The following is an 8971-nucleotide window of genomic DNA, read 5'->3' on the forward strand; positions in this document are numbered from 1 at the left end:
TATAAGTCCTTCACAGGGCAACACAGACACACACACACACATTCACTCACACACTCACACCTACTGACACTTTTGAGTCGCCAATCCACCTGCATCGTGTGTTTTTGAACTGTGGGAGGAAACCGGAGCACCCGGAGGAAACCCACGCAGACACAGGGAGAACACACCAACTCCTCACAGACAGTCACCCGGAGCGGGAATTGAACCCACAACCTCCAGGCTCCTGGAGCTGTGTGACTGCGCCACCATGCCGCCCCATTATTATTATTATTATTATTATTATTATTATTATTATTATTATTTAGGTTACTTTTAAGGAGGTCTTTGTCAATAAAACAAAGAAAAAAAACTAAAAAATAAGCATTCATATTTATATAAATACTTAAAAATGTGGGGGAGAGTGTTTGGTGTGTGCTGAACATTAGTTATTTCTACACACTGATTAGTTAGTGTGTGTGTATATATATATATATATATATATATATATATATATATATATATATATAATGTATGTTTTATAGTATATTATTATTATTATTGTTGTTGTTGTTATTATTATTATTACTTGCAAGTTTTCTGTGTACGTTTGTTCTGCATTCTGCGGCAACGGTCGTTCGGATAACAGTGAGGTGAAGCTTGTTCTTGGGAAATTTAAAACAATCTGAAGTTTAATCGGACCAATTAGAGCTTGAAATTAATTCACCCAATCAGAGCCTGAATTTAGACCGAGAGGAAGTTTAATCAGGTGATCTCAGTTCACCCAATGAGAGCTGAGTTTAGACGCTAGGATTAATTTGATAGGCTGGGTGTTTTTTTTTTCTATATAGCTAAGACTATATATTGACTATCACTTCATGTGGGCGGTCTTTTCACACTCTGAACTGAGCATAAGAGGTTGATGTTTTCAATGGGTTTGTACTGGTGTGGATACTGCTTTTCTTCAAAGTTCTCTGGAAATTCAACTTCAGTGACGTCTTACTGCTGGATAATCTGGTAGGTGCGAGGTTTTAATTCAAAATTGTAAAAGGGGGTTTTCTTGTATATTAATAGAAAATAAATCTTGCTGTGTGGTGCTTGTTTCATTTTGAGGTTAAACTTTTAAAGTAAAAAGTCAGATAATCTACTTCAGTATTTGCATGGATTTATAAAGTGCTACGTCGTATTTTTGCATGTAGCTACATCGGTGGGGAGAAAGTTCAAAATGGCGCTTGTATGCTGTAAAAATAAGGGCTTCCTCCATTTTGTGGCGGGAACGATTCGGTTCTTTTCGACGGCTGTGTTTTCGCGCCGAGCCGAGTACAGTGATTTGAATCGGAGTTCAGAGTTGTTTTTCTTCTCCTGTGTACTAAATTAATTGGACTATATATTCACTTCTATTGGAATATATTAATAACAGTTTCATACTTATGGTTGATATTTCATAAATTAACAAAAAAATTTGCTATTAAACGTATAGCGCACCGATCAATGGATGCTTATGTTCTATTTTAATTGTTTATTAATTACATTTTGTTGATTGAGGAGGCGAATCCTTTATCAATTTGCTACGATGGTAGTGAACTCCTGAACCGATTCTTTAGCTGCATTTAATATTACTTCAAAAAGTTGTCATAAGACAACAATGTCAAAGCCCCAAAGTGTTTCGTGTGAATTTGTGTGTACGGAAGTTTGGAGAAATTTAAAATTGTGGTTGTATACTGTTGAAATCAGGGCTTCCTCCATTTTATGGCGTGAACGATTCGGTTCTTTTCAACGGCTCTTTTATCGCACGGAGCCGAGTACAGTGATTTGAATCAGAGTTGATTTTCCTCTGCTGTGTACTAACTTAATTGGACTATATATTCACTTCTACTGTCCAGGACCGTTCTGAAAAACGTGGCTTAGGGCTGTTAAAATACAGAAAGTTGCGGTGAACTATTCAGTGCCGCTCTGACGGCTCAGTAAATGAGCGACCGAGAGAGCAGCGGTGGTCGAGCGAGGTACAGAGTGAATGGGGAGAGCGCGGCGTTAGCGAGAACACATCGTTTACGTTAAAAAATATTTTAATAACAATTTCCTTTTTATAGTTGATGTCTTCTAAATGAATAAAAGACACTGCTATTAAACGTATAGCGCACCGACCACTAGATGCTGATAGTAATCTATTCCATTTGTTAATATATTTGAGACATCTGATTGATTGAGAAGGCGAATCGTTTTTCAATTAGCTCCGATGGTAGTGAACACCTGAACCGATTCGTTAGCCGCCGTTAATATTGCTCCTTAAAGTTGTCAAAAGACAAGACACTTTTACACTGTAAAAGCCCCAAAGTGTTTCTGATGAATTTATACAGTGCTATGTCGCATGTTTGCGTGTACGTAAGTTTGGAGAAAGTTTAAAATGGCGCTTGTATGCTGTTAAAATCAGGGCTTCCTCCATTTTGTGGCGGGAACGAATCGTTTCTTTTCAACGGCTGTATTTTCGCGCGGAGCCGAGTACAGTGATTGGAATCGGAGTTCAGAGTTGTTTTTCTGCTGTGCGCTAACTTAATTGGACTATATTCACTTCTACTGCTCAGGACCGTTCTGAAAAACAGACAGTTATCTTAGACGTTGTGGCTTAGGGCGGTTAAAGATGAGAATGAACACTAGGCTGAGTTTCGGTTAATTCAGTTCCTCTTGCCCCTCTGTGTGTGAAATCATGACGTTGCATGTAGCTGCATTCATAAGAACAGTGTGCGCAGGTTTGTACTTCAAAGACTTGTTGATTAAGTAACAAACTGTTTTGTTATTCACTGTATTATGCACATAGAAAGGTTGTTTCTATATAGTGTATTGTGATGAATTGAACGACCCAGAAGCTGGAAGATTGCTCATATTCAGAAGCTTTATTGAACTTGTACTCTTTTAAACAGAACAGCAACTTTCAGAAAGCATGACCTCTATTTGAAAAGCCTGCTATCACTTATCCCCTGCCCTGAAGTTCAGTGACGGTAACTTATCTTTATTACCCAACATGCTGGGTGACATGAATGCTTATCCCTTAATTAACGATGCCCAGCCACATGCTCCTAACCAACTGTCATAAACACTACGCCACAGTATTGAAGATGAAGTACATTTCAATCACAAAAAATAAATCTATAAAAAAGCAATCTTAATTTGGGGAGGAAGTTGGCATTAACAAATATATAATGCACTTAGTGAGAAAGATATAAATGGTTTGCGCACTAGTTACTGATTCTCTTGCATTCCCATTGTTTGTTTGAGACAGTAATGTTGTTGGTTGAGGAGGTGTAATTGTAGTACTGGGAAATATGAGCACAAATCAATATCATGATTAATTGTACATTCTACAATTACTGGAATTCTACAATTGTTCATACTTGCTTTTTGAGCACTTTATATTTGCAGCAGGGCGACACGGTGGTGCAGCAGGTAGTGTCGCAGTCACACAGCTCTAGGGACCTGGAGGTTGTGGGTTTGATTCCCTCTCTGGGTGACTTTCTGTGAGGAGTTGGTTTGTTGTCCGCGTGGGTTTCCTCCGGGTGCTCCGGTTTCCTCCCACAGTCCAAAAATGCATGTTGGTAGTTGGATTGGCAACTCAAGTGTCTGTAGGTGTGAGTGAATGTGTTTTTGTGTTGCCCTGTGAAGGACTGGCGCCCCCTCCAGGGTGTGTTCCCGCCTTGCGCCCAATGATTCCAGGTAGGCTCTGGACCCACCGCGACCCTGAACTGGATAAGCGGTTACATATAATGAATGAATGAATATTTGCAGCATGATTTTTATCTAATAGTTTATCCTTGTTTTATTTCAAGCATGTTGAAAGGTTTTTGATTTTGTTTTGCCATAATATTTTTGAACTAGACATGACATTACAGACAATGAACGAATGATATCTGAGGGGATTTATCTTTCACTTGAAAACATTAATTCATGTGCATTTTAGAATATGTAAAGGATATTTCACAAAATATTACAACAGTTTGGCATGGGTTTATTTGGTTCTCTACAAACAAATAATGTACAAACACAAAGAAAACAGCATAAAGAGATGCTCACATTATTCAATGGAGTCCTCAGTTCCGTTGGCTGCTGGTGAACCCCCCCCAAAATGATCACCTGGAAGTTAATCGTTTGAAATGCAGCTAAGTGGAAACTAAGCATTTATATTAAATTCTCACATATAGTTGGTTGTATGTCAGCTCAGCTATGTTTATCAGAGGTTTATATATTTAGTTTGTTTAAAAGACCAATTGTAATATCAACACACTACAGAACTGTGTGAAAATATTTTGCAACAATATTTAGTAATCACATAACAGTATGTCATAATAAAGTCATTCTTTTTCTATTATAAAATTGTTCTTTCTTCTTTTTACCGCCCACCCCACCCCACTACTCGTCATTGTCGGATCCTCCCAACTGGTTCCGGTTTCTGCCGGCCTTACTCCAGAACCCCTCCTTCCCCCTATTACCCACTGGAAGGATCTCCAGGTGAGTACTATATATACATTTGTCACACACCTTTTAATAACCCTTCACTCTACTAAGTGGTTAAACTAATTTACCACATTTGTTTTTTTCAGTCAGCAACAATTGGGAGGGCTATGACACAATATAGTATTACAGTGGTCCATTTTTACAAAAAGCTATTATATCACATGATTATGAAAACAGTTTTCCGAGTATCTGATTAACCAAGTGCATGTAATTGATCAGATTACTAACAATCAGATTTTCTGCAGTTAGTGGATTGTAAACTGTATGGAAATGCACTCAATATCCTGTATGTCTAAGTCCTCCAAATAAACATTTCAGTGTTTTATAGCCCTATTCTGATATTAATATTACATAGGGAGTGCACTAGGGGCTGTGAACACACACCCAGAGTGGCGGGTATCCAGCCCAAGCACCCGGGGAGCATTTGGGGGTTCAGTGCCTTGCTCAAAGGGCACTTCAACCATGGATGTTCCTGACAGTCCTGGGGATTAAACCGACAACCTTCCAGCACCAAGCCCTGGTCCTCTAACCAAGGCTGCACCCAGATAATGTGAAAGATTGAGTGATAGTGTGTTGTCTTTCATACAGTTATTTTATTTAATGGTTGTAAGTTAATGAGTAGTAAATGTTTAGTATTCTGCTTTAATTCTCACTAATTTTGAATTTCAAAAAGATCAATTATTCAAGAATATTATGGTTTTAGTAATGTATTTCTATTAACAAAGTGACTGTTGGAATATAAAACAATAGGCCTGTGTCCAAAAGCTTATTGTAAATATGCAATTCATTTCATTTTTGTGAAATAGTTTATAAACCCAGAATATTCAATTGTTCATATCTGTAATGTGTTTACTTGCTGTATCTATTTGATGCATTACAGCTGGGTAAACACGAGTTTTGGTGTTATAATATTGACATATTGCATTTCTTTGTAATATGCTGTCTGTCTTTATTTGCAGATAGGTTGGTGCTGTGAGGGAAATTGCTTAGTGCTAACTTTTTGTATACTATAAGTAGCTTTAACACAAGTTGGTAAGTTTTATTCATATTTAGGTTCTTGTTTACAGAGTATTTTATATTTATTAAGTTTTTCTCTACCAGTACTTAACAGATTGTAAAATACCAGAGTAACAGAAAATCCTGTACAAAAAAGGAGCAATGGAAATTACAAATTGACGTATCAGAAAAAGAAATGTTGCTTGACACTAATGACAGAGCTGTGTGTAATGACTGAATTGGACGAAACTACTACAGTGAGAGCTGCCTTCAACCAATCTGATCCGAGGATTTCAGAACACAAAGTCAGTGTGTGGGTAATGAGGCTTCAGACAAGAACGACATGTTTAAATTTAGTGTGAGAGCTATCAGTAGTAACTGTGTGAGCAATAAAGAAATTAATAAGTTTTCAGTGAGTCCTTAATGTTTCTACTCTATTTGAATGAGACAGAATAAATAGATACAGGAAGACTAAATTATGTTTTAGGAAAAAGAGACAATTTATATTGTGAAATTAGGCACAGATTAGAGCAGGGGTGTCAAACCAAATCCACGGCGGGCCATGTGGGTGCAGGTGTTCTTTTCAACCACGCAAAAGCCCCACACTACTGAAAGTCAAGATCTATTGATTAGATCCAATGATTAAAAACGGGTGGAATGAGGTGTGGTTTCTGCGTGGTTGGAAAGAAAACCTGCACCCACACGGCCCTCCGTGGATCTGGTTTGACACCCCTGGATTAGAGGATGAGAAAATATGTCTGAGCTTTTAAATTTTGATGACCTACCAAAGCAATTCAAAGAGATAGAGGCTGTTACATTGTAGATAAACCCAACACACTAGGTGGATTGTTACTGCAAGATGCACCTCCTGACTGGGTAAACTTGGAATCTATCACGGTGTCTTGGAACAAAATATCCACATGCCTTGTTGATTATTAGTGTTTTTTGCATAAGTGTCATAAGATCAGCTTGGCCCTTTTTTTATTTTTATTTTTTAAATCTACATCCGCAAAATGCCAATGGAACATGTTTTGAGGAAAATAGCAAAGCAGTGATGGTTACTTTCCACCACGTTTCTGATCTGGCACACTGACTCATACAGCTCTTCCACTATTCACTGGAGGTTAAAGCAGACCAAGAGTATAATCTGCTTCCAACAGGCTTTGAGTTTCTATGAAACTTAAAAAATATAGAAGAGAAAAATTTGTAAAGAGACTGGAGGTGACATAAGCAAATCAAGAATCAGTAAATAAAGTCAAAAAGATAAAGGAATTGAGTAAATCACAAAGAAAGATGTTAATAAAGAGATATAGACTACATTTGTCTGTCATATATACACACACAAGATTAGAATATCATGAAAAAGTTGATTTATTTCAGTAATTCCATTCAAAATGTGAATCTTGTATATTATACTCATTCATTACACACAGACTGATATATTTAAGTGTTTATTTCTTTTAATTTGATTATAACTTACAACTAATGAAAACCCCACATTGAGTATTTAAAAAAATTAGAATATTGCTTTAAGACCCGTACTGAAAAATAATTTTTAGAAATGCTGGTCAACTGAAGAGTATGAACATGCATGAGCATATATAGGACTCAATACTGCTCAGACAGACTCCTCTCTTCCTCCAGACTCTGGGACCTTGAATTTCAAAGGAAATGCCAAATTAACTTTCATCTGAGAGCGTAACTTTTTCTCCAGGCTGCGGTTATCCCTATTTCTTGTACACTTTATTCAACCACATCTTTTCCTTTCCTTCTCCTCTCTATTAATGTGCTTGGACACAGCCAGCCTCTTTACAATGAACTCTTTTGTTTTGCCCTGCTTGTGTAAGGTGTCAATGATTGTCTTTTGGACAACTGTCAAGTCAGCAGTCTTCCCCATGATTGTGTAGCCTACAGAAATAGACAGAGACCATTTAAAGGCCTTTGCAGGTGTTTTGAGTTAATTATCTGATTAGTGTGTGGCATCAGGTGTCGTCAATAGTGAACATTTTCACAATATTCAAATTTTCTGACAATCTGAATTTGGGGTTTTCGTCGGTTATAATCATCAGATTAAAAGAAATAAATACTTGAAATATATCAGTCTGTGTAATGAATGAGTATAATATACAGGTTTCATTTTTTGAATGGAATTACTGAAAATTACTGAAAAGTCTGTATTTTAAATTCACAGAAGTGAGAACAATCACATAGTTGTAATAAGATTTTCTGTTGTGAAAATTGTGCAGGTAATTTTAGTTCCGCATTTTTTTTCTCTGTGCCACAGAACAGAACCTGATTCGGCATGTAGGTCTTTTAACCCTATTTCAAACATGCACCTGTGTATGCTCAAGCTGGTGGGATCATCTGCAGAGCACTGGAAAATACCAGGGGGAGAAAATTCTTTCTTCTGTAGGCGACGGCTACAAGAAGGAGGACCTGACTGCGGCCTGGTTTCCGGCCATAGAAATGGCCAGATTAGCAACAGAGAGCTCGACCTGGATCACTGTAGATGACTAGGAGAGTGAGAAACACCAGCACCGTGAGAACATCCACATCATCCAAGAGTGGGTGACCAACAACATCTCCTCCACTCTCGTGAGACAAGCTCTCTGCAGGGGTCAGTGCACGTCTGGTACCTGCTGCCTAAACCTGTGGTGGACTACATTCAGGACCGGCCCCAAAAAGAGAAGAGGAAAAAAGTCTACAGCATCCTCACCCCTCAGAGGTACAGCACCGACATCGTGTACATTGGGCAGGACTTAATCTTCATCACTGAGGAGGATGAGAGTCAGCCAGGTCCGTCCACGAGGAACCGAATCCCACCTTTCAGGTTTTGCAGGACCAAGACTCCAAAGCTCAGGTTCTAGGTGAGAGAGATTCTTCTGGAGTTCTATTGTAACTGTATGTTATTTCTGACCCTCAGAGTCAAAGTTATTGACGTGTTGTTATTTCTTTCTTAAATACGGTTGTTTCATTGCATCTTTTGTTGTAATGTTAATTTTAACTCTTTTTCAAAGAGAGTAAACAATTGAACCACTGGCTATACCCAGAACAGACCTGTTCCTGCTAGTAAGTGTACAAACACACACGACGTACGCACACACAAACTTACAATTGGATTAATAACAGGTAATGATTTCTTTCAGCTGGTTTCACCTTTGTAAACTTCTACTCTCTTGTTTTGCAGTGTTTCAGATATTATTTTCTGACCCCAATCCAAAGGCTCCCAGCACATCCACAGCTGCTGCTGAACCAATGAGAAAGACCCTCTTCTCCAGAATCACTAGGGCTTTCTCTAAGGGTTTCAGGTAGGGCAGCGGTCCCCAACCACCGGGTTGCGACCCAATACCGGGCCGTGGGCCATTAGGTACAGGGCCACACAGAAGGGTTGAATTTTTCTTTTAGACTGATAATCAATAAAAAAAAAGGTTGATGTTTTATTTTGAAAGTGACTTCTGTGTGGAATGACGCACAGACGCATACATGCGTAACC

At 38.3% G+C, this 8971-nt stretch overlaps 1 long non-coding RNA gene across 2 annotated transcripts; it reads left to right on the forward strand.

The window, feature by feature from the left end:
- The first annotated feature begins 884 nt into the window (after positions 1–884).
- LOC136694325 (uncharacterized) lies at positions 885–8545 on the forward strand. 2 transcript variants are annotated; one of them, XR_010802182.1, is made up of 4 exons: positions 885–993; positions 4436–4476; positions 7763–8345; positions 8496–8545. It is a non-coding gene; the product is annotated as an uncharacterized lncRNA (long non-coding RNA). The 2 variants fall into 2 exon arrangements; XR_010802183.1 differs by lacking the exons at positions 7763–8345; positions 8496–8545 and adding an exon at positions 4569–4685.
- Positions 8546–8971: the final 426 nt, after the last annotated feature.

The sequence above is a fragment of the Hoplias malabaricus genome, chromosome 4, assembly GCF_029633855.1.
Source record: "Hoplias malabaricus isolate fHopMal1 chromosome 4, fHopMal1.hap1, whole genome shotgun sequence".
In the NCBI taxonomy this organism is placed as follows: Eukaryota; Metazoa; Chordata; class Actinopteri; order Characiformes; family Erythrinidae; genus Hoplias; species Hoplias malabaricus.